The sequence below is a fragment of the Ranitomeya variabilis genome, chromosome 7 (assembly GCF_051348905.1).
Source record: "Ranitomeya variabilis isolate aRanVar5 chromosome 7, aRanVar5.hap1, whole genome shotgun sequence".
NCBI lineage: Eukaryota > Metazoa > Chordata > Amphibia > Anura > Dendrobatidae > Ranitomeya > Ranitomeya variabilis.
In genome coordinates this window covers 148,951,112-148,965,626 of record NC_135238.1, presented here as the reverse complement: position 1 = coordinate 148,965,626, position 14,515 = coordinate 148,951,112, and positions in this window count along the sequence as shown.

Here is a 14,515-nt window from a genome sequence, read left to right as displayed (position 1 = left end):
TTGAAGATAGAGACAGACGTAATAACATAAAAATTAGAGGTATTCCTGAAACGATTCTCCCAGATAAGCTTGCCGAATACACCAAAGAAGTGTTCCGTAAAATCATCCCAACATTAACAGACCTAGAATTGACAATAGACAGGATTCACAGACTCCCAAAGCCCCCAAATATCGCTAAAGATCTCCCAAGAGACACTATACTACGGATACATTTTTTCCATATTAAAGAGAGACTCTAAACCAGTGTTAAAGAAATGGGAGGATTCCCAGACCCATACTCCCAGCTTAGATTCTACGCAGATCTCTCAAGATTTACAATAGAGGGAAGAAAAAAATTCAAAGATATCACTATTCCATTGAGAGACAAAAATATTCCCTATAAATGGGGATTCCCCTTGAAACTCCTTGGTATTGCTTTTTTGAAATCCATCAAAATTCCTCTCCATAAATCTACCTCGGAATTAATGAATCTTAGTAACCCTGCCTGATCCATATACCTTAATGGTATGAACTCACTTGTTTTTTGATCAGGCCTATTTTTTGACTGGCTTTCTCAGCTTAGGCCAATTCTCTTTATAAAACGGTTATTTTCACTGACTTATTACCTGTTAAAAGCGGTAGTTGTCCTTATGGAGCTTCTTTACCACTGACTTTGTACCCCCTCTCCCCCCCCCCCCCCCCCATCTAACGAAGTGGATACTTCTGGAGAAGATTCCTGCTGAAGGACCTCTTGGTTCTTTATTATTACCACTTTTTCTTAAAGATAAAACAGTACATTTATTGTTGCTGTATTGTTATATATTTTTCTTTCAGGACCATATTGATTGCCTGGAGTAGACTCCTGTTGAAAGACCTTTTGATTCCTTATTACTACTACACTTTCTTAAAGATAAAACAATACATTTGTTGTTGTTGTATTGTTCTGTGTTTTACTTTCAGGACCAGATTGATTGTCTGGAGAAGACTCCTGCTGAAGGACCTCTTGGTTCCTTATTACCAATACTTTTCCTTAAAAATAAAACAGTACATTTAATGTTGTTGTATTGTTCTGTATTTTATTTTCAGAGCCATATTGATTGCCTGGAGAAGACTCTTGCTGAAGGACCTCTTGGTTCCTTATTATCACTACTTTTTCTTAAAGATAAAACAGTACATTTATTGTTGTTGTTTTCTGGAATTGTTTTCAGGACCATAGTATTTGCCTGATCTTGATATGAAGCTTAAATTGTTGACATATAACGTCAGAGGGCTTAATAGTCCTAGAAAATGCTTTGCGATTCGCAATGACGTTAAAAAATCCCTCTCTGATGTTGTGTTTACAAGAGACCAAATTTAGGACTACTGACCACCCTATTTTCACTGAAAGAAATTACCCTAACATTTTTTAATCCTTTGGCCCCCCAAAAAAGCAGGTGTCATAACTATGATCAAAAATTCTGTCTCTTATGAATTACTGAAGGAGGTGAGGGATGAGAGGGATCATTTTCACATTCTAATATGTAAACTCAATAACGCTACCTATACCATAGTCAACACCTATGTCCCAAACAAGGGGCAAATTAAATTTCTTAATAAACTCATCAAAAAAATAAACAATATCAAAAAAGGCTCTTTGTTAATTGCTGGCGATTTCAACATGGTCCCAGACGCTTCAATGGACTGTTTCACCTTGTCCAGGAATAAATCGGCAACTCTAAATAGTTGGATCTCTAAAAGAGAACTTTTTAACGTTTTCCGTTGTCTGAATTCTACTTCTAGAGAGTTTAGTCACTTTTCTGATGCCCATCAATCTGCCTCAAGGATAGACTTGATCTTGACAGATGTCTTCACTCTTACCAGATTTTCCTCTGCCGCCATACTTAATAAAAGTGTTGTGGGAGAGTTTGAGGAGGGGACTCCTTCTAATTTCCAAAACCTTTGGAAAAATAATGCTTCATTATTTAGTAACCCATCTCTCAAACAAGAAATATCACTGGCTATTAAAAACTATTTTAAGGAGAATGGGGAGGGTCTTAGTGATCCATTCTCATGCTGAAACGCTCATAAAGAGATATTGAGGGGAACTCTGATCCAGATTTCCTCTAGACTGAAGAAAATAAACAGGAAAACGATCTTTGATCTTCAAAATTCAATCAGAAATAAAGAATCTATTCAGAGTTCAAAGATCCCTCCATGTCCAAAAATTCAGACAGAGATTTCCAGACTGAGAATGGAACTGAGAGCTGCTATTTTCTCTACTTATGATGCCATACTTAAAGCCTCTAAGTGCAAACAATACGCTGATTTAAATCGTCCAACTAAATATATGACTAATAGTATCAAAAGTCGTAGAGTAAAAAATCGTATAGATAAAATCATAAATCACAATGGTAGCTCTGTCTCACCCACAAGATATAGCAAACGCATTTGATAATTATTATCAAAACCTATATAATATAAACAAAGACCCCTCTCAATATAAACCTACTAAAGCTGACATAAATTCCTTTCTTGCATCCGTAAAACTTCCAAAAATAAGTAATGAGGATCTAAATTACCTTTCTTCACCTTTTAACGAGGCAGAAATACTAGAAACCATCAAACACCTGAAGTCTCAGAAATCACCAGGCCCAGACGGATTTGGAAATGATTATTACAAAACTTTTAGAGATTTATTAGCCCCTCACATTACCAAGATGTTTAATGTCGCTTCCAACATAGGTCGTTTTCCTAAAGAAATGACTGAAGCAACCATACTCTTAATTCCCAATACAAATTCTGATCCTAATAAAGTCCCTAACTACAGACCCATATCCCTTATTAATTCGGACCTGAAAACATACGCCAAAATTTTAGCTAACAGACTGAACCAGTTTCTTCCCCATTTGATTTCAAATGACCAAATTGGTTTTATACAAAATAGACAATCAACAGATGGAACAAGAAAATGTATTAACCTGATTAAATTGATCAAATCTAAAAATATCGAATCAACAATAATCTCACTCGATGCAGAAAAGGCGTTTGATCGCCTAAATTGGACCTACTTGGAAGCAACATTACTTAAATTTGGTCTTCACTCACAGTTTCTAACTAATGTGATGGCACTTTACTCCAATCCCAATGCGAGAGTATATGTGAATAATCACCTGTCAAATCCGTTCATAATTTCAAATGGCACCAGACAGGGCTGTCCACTTTCCCCCTTACTGTTTGTCCTGGCAATTGAGCCTTTGGCACAATCAATAAGAGAAGACCCTGATATTTCTGGCATTAAAAATAACTATCGGGAACATAAAATTGGCCTTTTTGCGGACGATATAATTCTATCAATCTCTAATCCTTACAACTCTATTCATAACATTTTATCCCTGCTTCGGACTTTCTCAAAAATTTCCTACCTTAAAATTAACGACTCTAAATCTAACATTTTACAATTCAACCTGGATGCTAACCAAATCGCTGATATTAAGAAGTTAACAACTTGGCATTGGTCTGATGACATTTTGACATACCTAGGTCTAAAATTCGGCAGAGATATAAACGCTCTGATTCAAACCAATTTTGAATCACTTTTCAAATCAATTGATACGGATCTCAATATCTATAGGGGCAGAGGAATCTCTTGGCGGGGTAAGATAATGACTGTTAAAGCATACATATTGCCAAAGATCTTATATATCTTTAGATCCCCTTCCCCTAAGGATTTCTCCCTCATTATTGACTAGTCTACAATCCCGCCTCCATCATTTTATTTGAGGAGACAAAAGGGCAAGGGTAGCAACACATATTCTTTATAAAAGTAAAACTTTAGGAGGTGCAGGCCTCCCAAACATTTCTGCTTACTACGCCTTTTTGATTAAAAATAGTTTACATTGGTGGCCACATTCAGAAATTCCGGCTTGGTATGATCTCAAACTATATTTTATTAACAATAAGTCGCCAAATGGGTTAATTCTAGACTCCCTTCTACTAAAAAAGAAACTATCAACTCTCCATCCCATTTTTCAGTCAATTCTGGAAGCATGGAAAAAATTGGCATCTCCAAAAAGAGGCACCAATAAATTTGACTCTGAGAAATTTCTCCTTACCACTTATATGCTCTTTGTTTGGACATGACATTGATCCCTTTTGGGCTACAAAAGGTATTAATAAGTTAAAAGGCCTCCTCAGTGATTCAAAATGCCAACCATTCAGTTATTTCAAAAACAAATACGATTTTCCCTCCTCTCTTTTTTGTCAATATTTGATTCTAAAAGAGAATGCTAATAAATTTCTGAAATCCGACCCGCGCATTTCTGAATCTGCTACCAATCTAATTAATAATATTGACCATGGTATTTTTTGGAGTGTGAAAAACATTTACAGTTGGATTAATAACTGCTCAGACTTTATCAAGACCCAAAATTTAATTGAGTGGGAATCAGAGCTTCACTTAAATCCCAATACTACAGATTGGGAGATGGCATTTTCTACATCCATTGCCTCCACCATTGGTATATCCCTCCAAGAGACTCATCATAAAATTCTGACTCGTTGGTACTATACCCCCGCCAGATTGGCAAAAATTAATACATCTTATTCACCAGATTGTTGGAGAGGATGTGGCCATCGTGGCAGTTTAGTTCATATTTTGTGGCATTGCCCTTATATTAGACCCTTATGGACGAATATATCGAACTTAATTAATAAAATTCATTCCACGGATATCACATTATCTCCACAACTGGCTTTATTGTCTTTGGACACACAATCAATCTCACCATCCTTGGTGGTGATTATTTCTCACATCCTGCTTATTACCAAAAATTCTATTGTTTATCATTGGAAGAGATCAGATCCTCCTTTATTTCAAGATATTGCAGATAAAATCCACACTCATAATTCTTATGAACATAAGTTGGCCCTGATTGATAATACATTTGAAAAATATTCCAGAAAATAGTCCAGATGGATAGAATTGTTCTCCCAAACTTAATATAGTTCTGTTTTTATGTACATAACATTGTGATTGTTCACAAGGACTTGCAGGTCCTTCATGTTCCCTTCTTTTCCCTTTGCCCTTTTACCCGTTCCTTTCCCTCCCTCCCCTTCTACAAATGTTTAAAATGTTCAATAAAAATATTGAAAAAGAAATTGATGTACCATTCTGGGACAATGTAAAACAGTAAAAAAAAGTTAATAAAAATTGTAAAAATATTTTTTTTAAATCACAAAATAAAGAAAAAAAAGAAAAAATATGAATTCAATAAATTCACTTATTTATGTAAAAAGAAAATAAACAAAAAAAACACGTATTTGGTATCACTGCGTCCAGAACGACCTGACCTATAAAACGTTCCCACTAGTTAAAACCGTTAAAAATTAATAAAAACCAAGGTAAAAAAATGATACTTTATCACCATACTGTGAAACAAAAAGTGGAATAAAATGCAATCAAAAAGAAAAATGTAAATAAAAATGGTATCTCTGAAAATGTCATGTTATCTCGCAAAAAAAAGCTGCCATGCAACTTCTCCGAATAAAGCAATGGAAAAATAATTATTTTTTTCTATAAAATAGTTTTTGTAAAAGTGCTAAAACATAAAGAAGCAATATAAATGTGGTATCACTATAATTGTGCTGACCCGAAGTATGAAGCTGCCTTACCAATTTCACCACATGCGGAACGGTATAAAAAAAAAAACATAAGCAATTCCTTAATTGTTGTTTTTTGTTCATTCTGTCTCCCAAAACATAGAATAGAAAATGTGCCCGAAAATGGTATCAATAAAAACGTCAGCTCTTCCCGCAAAAAACAAGCCCTCAGATGACTCTGTCGGCCGACTTATGGAAACATTTTAGCTCTCAAAATATGGTGATGCAAAAACTAGTTTTTGCAATAAAAAGCGACTTTTAGCGTGTGACAGCTGCCAAACACAAAAACCTGATATAAATCTGGTTACACTGTAATCGCATCGACCTGAAGAATATAGTCATTTAGTCATGTATACAGCATGAGGAATGGCGTAAGAAATAAAACTAATTCTTCACCTGCTGTTGATTTGTTCATTCTGCCTCTCAAAGATCACAGTAAGGCTTGACTCAGATTTATCCTGCGTTGAGCGCTTCCACTAGAGTCTCCGTGTAAATCTCTTAATTACGTGATTCAGATGGAACCCCGGGCAGAAGATTCCCTATAATTACGCAGATGGAGGCACTGTGGACACAGTCTGGCCACCTATGATCCGGCAGTGCCCGTCTTTTTCGGCGTGTGTAAAAGTGAGGTCTGCCACAGTTTTGTGCACCTCACAAAAGAAGGACAATGCTAAACAGAGGTCAGACAGTGTCCAGAGTAACTCTGCTACCGAATCATAGCAAAATGGATCTCTTGGGGGTTTCATCTGAATCACGGCATTTGGAGATTTAGATATAAACACCAATGTGCATAGACCGCGGATAAATGTAATCCGAAATGTTATGTAAAATGTTCCCAACAAAAGCTTCAACTCAATCCACAAAAAAAGCAAGTCTTCACTCAGGTTTGTCATCTGTTAACAGAAATATAGGGGGCTTCCACTTTACTGCTAGCACAAGGGCTCTGGAAAAGCAAAATGGCTCCTCGCCTCCCAAAAGAAATTCAGCAAATTCTGCACTCCCAAATCCAAATGCCCTTCTCCCTTCTGAGCCCCACTGTGCCTAAACCACATTTAGAGTCCACATTTTTGGCATTTCTGTAGCGGTAACAGCCCGACTTATTTACAGGTGCTTGTCTGCAGAAGCATGAGCAGGGTACCACAATGTACTGGTGACTACAACGTAAAGGTGACTACAAAGTACTAGTGACTACAATGTACTGGTGACTAAAACATACTGGTGACTACAGTGTACTGTTGACTACAGCGTACTGGTGACTACAACGTACTGGTCACGGCAATGTACAAGCACTACAATGGCAGTTTGCAATTTTCACTCAGCAACTTCCACTGCTGCTTGATTCTGGAAAACACCCATGAAGTAAAAATCATCACTACACCTATAGATAAATTCCCAAAGGAGTATATTTTCCAAAATGGGGCCACTTGATGGGGGATTCTGTTCTAGCATTTAAGGGCTCTGTACGTGGAGTACGCAAACTATTTTAGCAAAATATGTGCACTAGGAGTAAAACAGTACTTCGTCCTCCCTGACTCTCACTGTGTGTCTAAGCAGCACTGTACAGCCTGATTTGGGGTATTTCTACATTCAGCAGAAATTGTGGGATAAATTTTGTGCCATTTTTACCGATTTCTCGGTGTGAAAATGTAAAATCTGGGGCTGAAACAAAACGGTGGAAATCGTTTGCCGATACAACTAGGAGGGACGTGTGCCGGTACAACTAGGAGGGACATGTGCCGGTACAACTAGGAGGGACGTGTGCCGGTACAACTAGGAGGGACGTGTGCCAGTACAACTAGGAGGGACGTGTTCCGATACAACTAGGAGGGACGTGTGACGGTACAACTAGGAGGGACGTGTGCCGGTACAACTAGGAGGGATGTGTGCCGATACAACTAGGAGGGACGTGTCCGGTACAACTAGGAGGGACGTGTGCCGGTACAACTAGGAGGGACGTGTGCCGGTACAACTAAGAGGAACGTGTGCTGGTACAACTAGGAGGGACGTGTGTCGCTACAACTAGGAGGGACGTGTGTCGCTACAACTAGGAGGGACATGTGCCGGTACAAGTAGGAAGGTTGTGTGCCAGTACAACTAGGAGGGACGTGTGCCAGTACATCTAGGAGGGACATGTGCCGGTACAACTAGGAGGGACATGTGCCGGTACAACTAGGAGGGACGTGTGCCGGTACAACTAGGAGGGATGTGTGCCGATACAACTAGGAGGGACGTGTCCGGTACAACTAAGAGGGACGCGTGCCAGTACAACTAGGAGGGATGTGTGCCGGTACAACTAGGAGGGACGTGCGCCGGTACAACTAGGAGGGAGGTGTGCCGGTACAACTAGGAGGGACGTGTTCCGCTACAACTAGGAGGGACATGTTCCGGTACAACTAGGAGGCACGTGTGACGATGCAATTAGGAAGGACGTGTGCCGATGCTGGTAGGTAGGGAGACAATAGTATTATATTAGGGTGATTTTTTCTCCTCTTTCCTCCCCCCAAATACAGACCCTCTCTTGTTGGGGTTACGATTGTGTCATATGTATATATTTTTTTTACATTTAAAAGTTACGTTTTATATGACCTACAGGTGCGTCTCACAAAATTAGAATATCAAAAAGTTAATTGATTTCAGTTCTTCAAAACAAAAAGTGGAACTCATATATTATATAGAGTCATTACAAACTGAGTGAATCTATTTCAAGAGTTTATTTCTGTTGATGTTGATGATTATGGCTTACAGCCAACGAAAACCCCAAAAGTCATTATTAACCCCTTTCTGTCATTGGACGTACTATTCCGTCCATGTGGGGTGGGCCCTACTTCCCAAGGACGGAATAGTACGTCCAGCACGATCGGCCGCGCTCACGGGGGGAGCGCGGCCGAGTGTCAGCTGACTATCGCAGCTGACATCCGGCACTATGTGCCAGGAGCGGTCACGGACCGCCCCCGGCACATTAACCCCCGGCACACCGCGATCAAACATGATCGCGGTGTGCCGGCGGTATAGGGAAGCATCGCGCAGGGAGGGGGCTCCCTGCGGGCTTCCCTGAGACCCCCGCAGCAACGCGATGTGGTCGCGTTGCTCCGAGGGTCTCCTACCTCCCTCCTCGCCGCAGGTCCCGGATCCAAGATGGCCGCGGCATCCGGGTCCTGCAGGGAGGGAGGTGGCTTACCGAGTGCCTGCTCAGAGCAGACGCTTGGTAAGCCTGCAGCCCTATAAGTGAGATCGGTGATCTGACAGAGTGCTGTGCACCCTGTCAAATCACCGATCTGTAATGTCCCCCCCTGGGACAAAGTAAAAAAGTTAAAAAAAAATGTCCACATGTGTAAAAAAAAAATAAAAAAAAAATTCCTAAATAAATAAATTTAAAAAAAAATGATTCCCATAAATACATTTCTTTATCTAAATAAAAAAAAAATCAAACAATAAAAGTACACATATTTAGTATCGCCGCGTCCGTAACGACCCCACCTATAAAACTATATCACTACAAAACATATAAGACCAGACCATGCATGCACCACAAACCAAAATAACCAATGGTGCCAAGATGTATATAAGTGGTTCAGTGCAATGAATCATAAGCAGAAAAACCAAAAAAGGAAAAGAGCACCAGAAGAACCAAATAAGATAAAATAGAACTTTATTAAATAACATTAAAAAAAACCCATAAAAATACACATAAGGACATGACAAGGTAAGATAATGATCACCAAACCAGGACAGTGTGGATCCAACAGGTAAGGATATATATTAAGGACTAATTTATACCAAGCATATTCAGTGTGCTACTTATTCAGTAAACACACATAAACGGTCAGCCAATAAAGGTGCAAAGGTATATTCACAGTTAAAGTGCATCAGTGCAAGAATATGTAACACCTACAGGGCCGAAAAGATAGAAAAAGTAATATATCAATAAATCATAATACCTGGACGGGGGGGGGACGGGGTAATGGGTGGAAAATAACTCCGTACCAAATGGTCCCCCAAATTCTTGGATCTACGAGCAACAACCGACGGATAGGATGGTAGGTATTGTAGGCTCTTTTCTCTTCTCCTGGCGTCTTCACCGTTGCCTCGGTGATGTTACGCACACACGTATGGGGGTTTTACATCTTGAGTACTGCTCAGTGCGCATGCACGGCCTCTCCTACCTTTTGCTTTGTATCCTGTGATTTCATTGGACTGCTCCCTTACTGCCTGACATGGCGTTTTTCTTTGTGCACGCGCGCACGTTTACATACCCTAGCATTTACATATAAGGGGTCATGGGATTGGTGGACACTTCATTTAAATATCCCACTAAATTAATAGTACGCCACACCCCCGGAAGAAGGCACCGCGCCGAAACGCGCGTTGGGGCTCCAGGCAGCGTGGGTCTACTCTCAGGTATTATGATTTATTGATATATTACTTTTTCTATCTTTTCGGCCCTGTAGGTGTTACATATTCTTGCACTGATGCACTTTAACTGCGAATATACCTTTGCACCTTTATTGGCTGACCGTTTATGTGTGTTTACTAAATAAGTAGCACACTGAATATGCTTGGTATAAATTAGTCCTTAATATATATCCTTACCTGTTGGATCCACACTGTCCTGGTTTGGTGATCATTATCTTACCTTGTCATGTCCTTATGTGTATTTTTATGGTTTTTCTTTAATGTTATTTAATAAAGTTCTATTTTATCTGATTTGGTTCTTCTGGTGCTCTTTTCCTTTTTTGGTTTTTCAAACTATTTCACTAGTTAACCCCTTCAGTGAACACCGTAAAAAAAAAAAAAAAAAGCGGCAAAAAACAACGCTTTATTCTCATACCGCCAAACAAAAAGTGGAATAACACGCGATCAAAAAGACGGATATAAATAACCATGGTACCGCTGAAAACGTCATCTTGTCCCGCAAAAAACGAGCCGCCACACACCATCATCAGCGAAAAAATAAAAAAGTTATAGTCCTCAGAATAAAGCGATGCCAAAATAATTATTTTTTAAATAAAATAGCTTTTATCGTATAAAAGCGCCAAAACATAAAAAAATGATATAAATGAGGTATCGCTGTAATCGTACTGACCCGACGAATAAAACTGCTTTATCAATTTTACCAAACGCGGAACGGTATAAACGCCACCCCCAAAAGAAATTAATGAATAGCTGGTTTTTGATCATTCTGCCTCACAAAAATCGAAATAAAAAGCGATCAAAAAATCTCCCGTGCCCGAACAGGTTACCAATAAAAACGTCAACTCGTCCCGCAAAAAACAAGACCTCACATGACTCTGTGGACTCAAATACGGAAAAATTATAGCTCTCAAAATGTGGTAACGCAAAAAATATTTTTTGCAATAAAAAGCGTCTTTCAGTGTGTGACGGCTGCCAATCATAAAAATCCGCTAAATAACCCACTATAAAAGTAAATCAAACCCCCCTTCATCACCCGCTTAGTTAGGGAAAAATTTAAAAAATTTAAAAAATGTATTTATTTCCATTTTTCCATTAGGGTTAGGGCTAGGGTTAGGGTTAGGGCTAGGGTTAGGGCTAGGGTTAGGGTTGGGGCTAGGGTTAAGGCTACATTTAGGGTTGGGGCTAAAGTTAGGGTTAGGGTTGGGGCTAAAGTTAGGGTTTGGATTACATTTACGGTTGGGAATAGGGTTGGGATTAGGGTTAGGGGTGTGTCTGGGTTAGAGGTGTGGTTAGGGTTACCGATGGGATTAGGGTTAGGGGTGTGTTTGGATTAGGGTTTCAGTTATAATTGGGGGGTTTCCACTGTTTAGGCACATCAGGGGCTCTCCAAACGTGACATGGCGTCCGATTTCAATTCTAGCCAATTCTGCGTTGAAAAAGTAAAACAGTGCTCCTTCCCTTCCAAGCTCTCCCGTGCGCCCAAACGGGTTTACCCCAACATATGGGGTATCAGCGTACTCAGGACACATTGGACAACAACATTTGGGGTCCAATTTCTCCTGTTACCCTTGGGAAAATACAATACTAGGGGCTAAAAAATACTTTTTGTGGAAAAAAAAAATATTTTTTATTTGCATGGCTCTGCGTTATAAACTGTAGTGAAACACATGGGGATTCAAAGCTCTCACAACACTTCTAGATTAGTTCCTTAGGGGGTCTACTTTCCAAAATGGTGTCACTTGTGGGGGGTTTCTACTGTTTAGGTACATTAGGGGCTCTGCAAACGCAATGTGACGCCTGCAGACCATTCCATCTAAGTCTGCATTCCAAATGGCGCTCCTTCCCTTCCGAGCCCTCCCATGCGCGCAAACGGTGGTTCCCCCCCACATATGGGGTATCAGCGTACTCAAGACAAATTGGACAACAACTTTTGGGGTCCAATTTCTCCTGTTACCATTGGGAAAATACAAAACTGGGGGCTAAAAAATAATTTTGGGGGGAAATTTTTTTTTATTTTTTTTTCACAGCTCTGCGTTATAAACTGTAGTGAAACACTTGGGGGTTCAAAGTTCTCACAACACAACTAGATAAGTTCCTTGGGGGGTCTAGTTTCCAATATTGGGTCACTTGTGGGGGGTTTCTACTGTTTAGGTACATTAGGGGCTCTGCAAACGCAATGTGACGCCTGCAGACCAATTCATCTATGTCTGCATTGCAAATGATGCTCCTTCCCTTCCGAGCTCTGCCATGCGCTCAAACGGTGGTTCCCCCCCAGATATCAGGTATCAGCGTACTCAGGACAAATTGGACAACAATATATAGGGTCCAATTTCTCCTGTTACCCTTGGAAAAATACAAAACTGGGGGCTAAAAAATAATTTTTGAAAAAAAAAAATTATTTTTTATTTGCACGGCTCTGCGTTATAAACTGTAGTGAAACACTTGGGGGATCAAAGCTCTCACAACACATCTAGATGAGTTCCTTAGGGGGTCTACTTTCCAAAATGGTGTCACTTGTGGGGGGTTTTACTGTTTAGGTACATTAGGGGCTCTGCAAACGCAATGTGACGCCTGCAGACCATTCCATCTAAGTCTGCATTCCAAATGGCGCTCCATCCCTTCCAAGCCCTCCCATGCGCCCAAACTGTGGTTCCCCCCCACATATGGGGTATCAGCGTACTCAGGACAAATTGGACAACAACTTTTGGGGTCCAATTTCTCCTGTTACCCTCGGGAAAATACAAAACTGGGGGCTAAAAAATAATTTTTGTGGGAAAAAAATTTTGTTTTATTCTTACGGCTCTGCATTATAAACTTCTGTGAAGCACTTGGTGGGTCAATGTGCTCACCACACCTCTAGATAAGTTCCTTAGGGGGTCTACTTTCCAAAATGGTGTCACTTGTGGGGGGGTTTCAATGTTTAGGCACATCAGTGGCTCTCCAAACGCAACATGGCGTCCCATCTCAATTCCTGTCAATTTTGCAGTGAAAAGTCAAACGGCGCTCCTTCCCTTCCGAGCTCTCCCATACGCCCAAACAGTGGTTTACCCCCACATATGGGGTATCAGCGTACTCAGGACAAATTGTGCAACAACTTTTGGGGTCCAATTTCTTCTCTTACCCTTGGGAAAATAAAAAATTGGGGGCCAAAAGATCATTTTTGTGAAAAAATATGATTTTTTATTTTTACGGTTCTGCATTATAAACTTCTGTGAAGCACTTGGTGGGTCAAAGTGCTCACCACACATCTAGATAAGTTCCTTAGGGGGTCAGATTTCCAAAATGGTGTCACTTGTGGGGGGTTTCAATGTTTAGGCACATCAGTGGCTCTCCAAACGCAACATGGCGTCCCATCTCAATTCCAGTCAATTTTACATTGAAAAGTCAAATGACGCTCCTTCGCTTCCGAGCTCTGTCATGCGCCCAAACAGTGGTTTACCCCAACATATGGGGTATCGGCGTACTCAGAACAAATTGTATAACATCTTTTGGGGTCCATTTTCTCCTGTTACCCTTGGTAAAATAAAACAAATTGGAGCTGAAGTAAATTGTGTGAAAAAAAGTTAAATGTTCATTTTTATTTAAACATTCCAAAAATTCCTGTGAAACACCTGAAGGGTTAATAAACTTCTTGAATGTGGTTTTGAGCACCTTGAGGGGTGCAGTTTTTAGAATGGTGTCACACTTGGGTATTTTCTATCATATAGACCCCTCAAAATGACTTCAAATGAGATGTGGTCCCTAAAAAAAATGGTGGTGTAAAAATGAGAAATTGTTGGTCAAATTTTAACCCTTATAACTCCCTAACAAAAAAAAAATTTGGTTCCAAAATGGTGCTGATGTAAAGTAGACATGTGGGAAATGTTACTTATTAAGTATTTTGTGTGACATATCACTGTGATTTAATTGCATAAAAATTCAAATTTGGAAAATTGCGAAATTTTCAAAATTTTCGCCAAATTTCCATTTTTTTCACAAATAAACGCAGGTAATATCAAAGAAATTTTACCACTATCATGAAGTTCAATATGTCACAAGAAAACAATGTCAGAATCACCAGGATCCGTTGAAGCGTTCCAGAGTTATAACCTCATAAAGGGACAGTGGTCAGAATTGTAAAAATTGGCCCGGTCCATAACGTGCAAACCACCCTTGGGGGTGAAGGGGTTAATTAGAATACTTTATAACACCAGCTTGAAAAAATGATTTTAACATCTGAAATGTTGGCTTAATGAAATGTTTGTTCAGTAAATGCACTCAATACTTGGTCGGGGTTCCTTTTGCATTTATTACTGCATCAATGCGGCGTGGCATGGAGGTGATCAGCCTGTGGCAGTGCTGAGGTGTTATGGAAGCCCAGGTTGCTTTGATAGCAGCCTTCAGCTCGTCTGCATTGTTGGGTCTGGTGTCTCTCATCTTCCTCTTGACAATACTCTATAAATTCTCTATGGGGTTAAGGTCAGGTGAGTTACCTGCCTCCATTTTA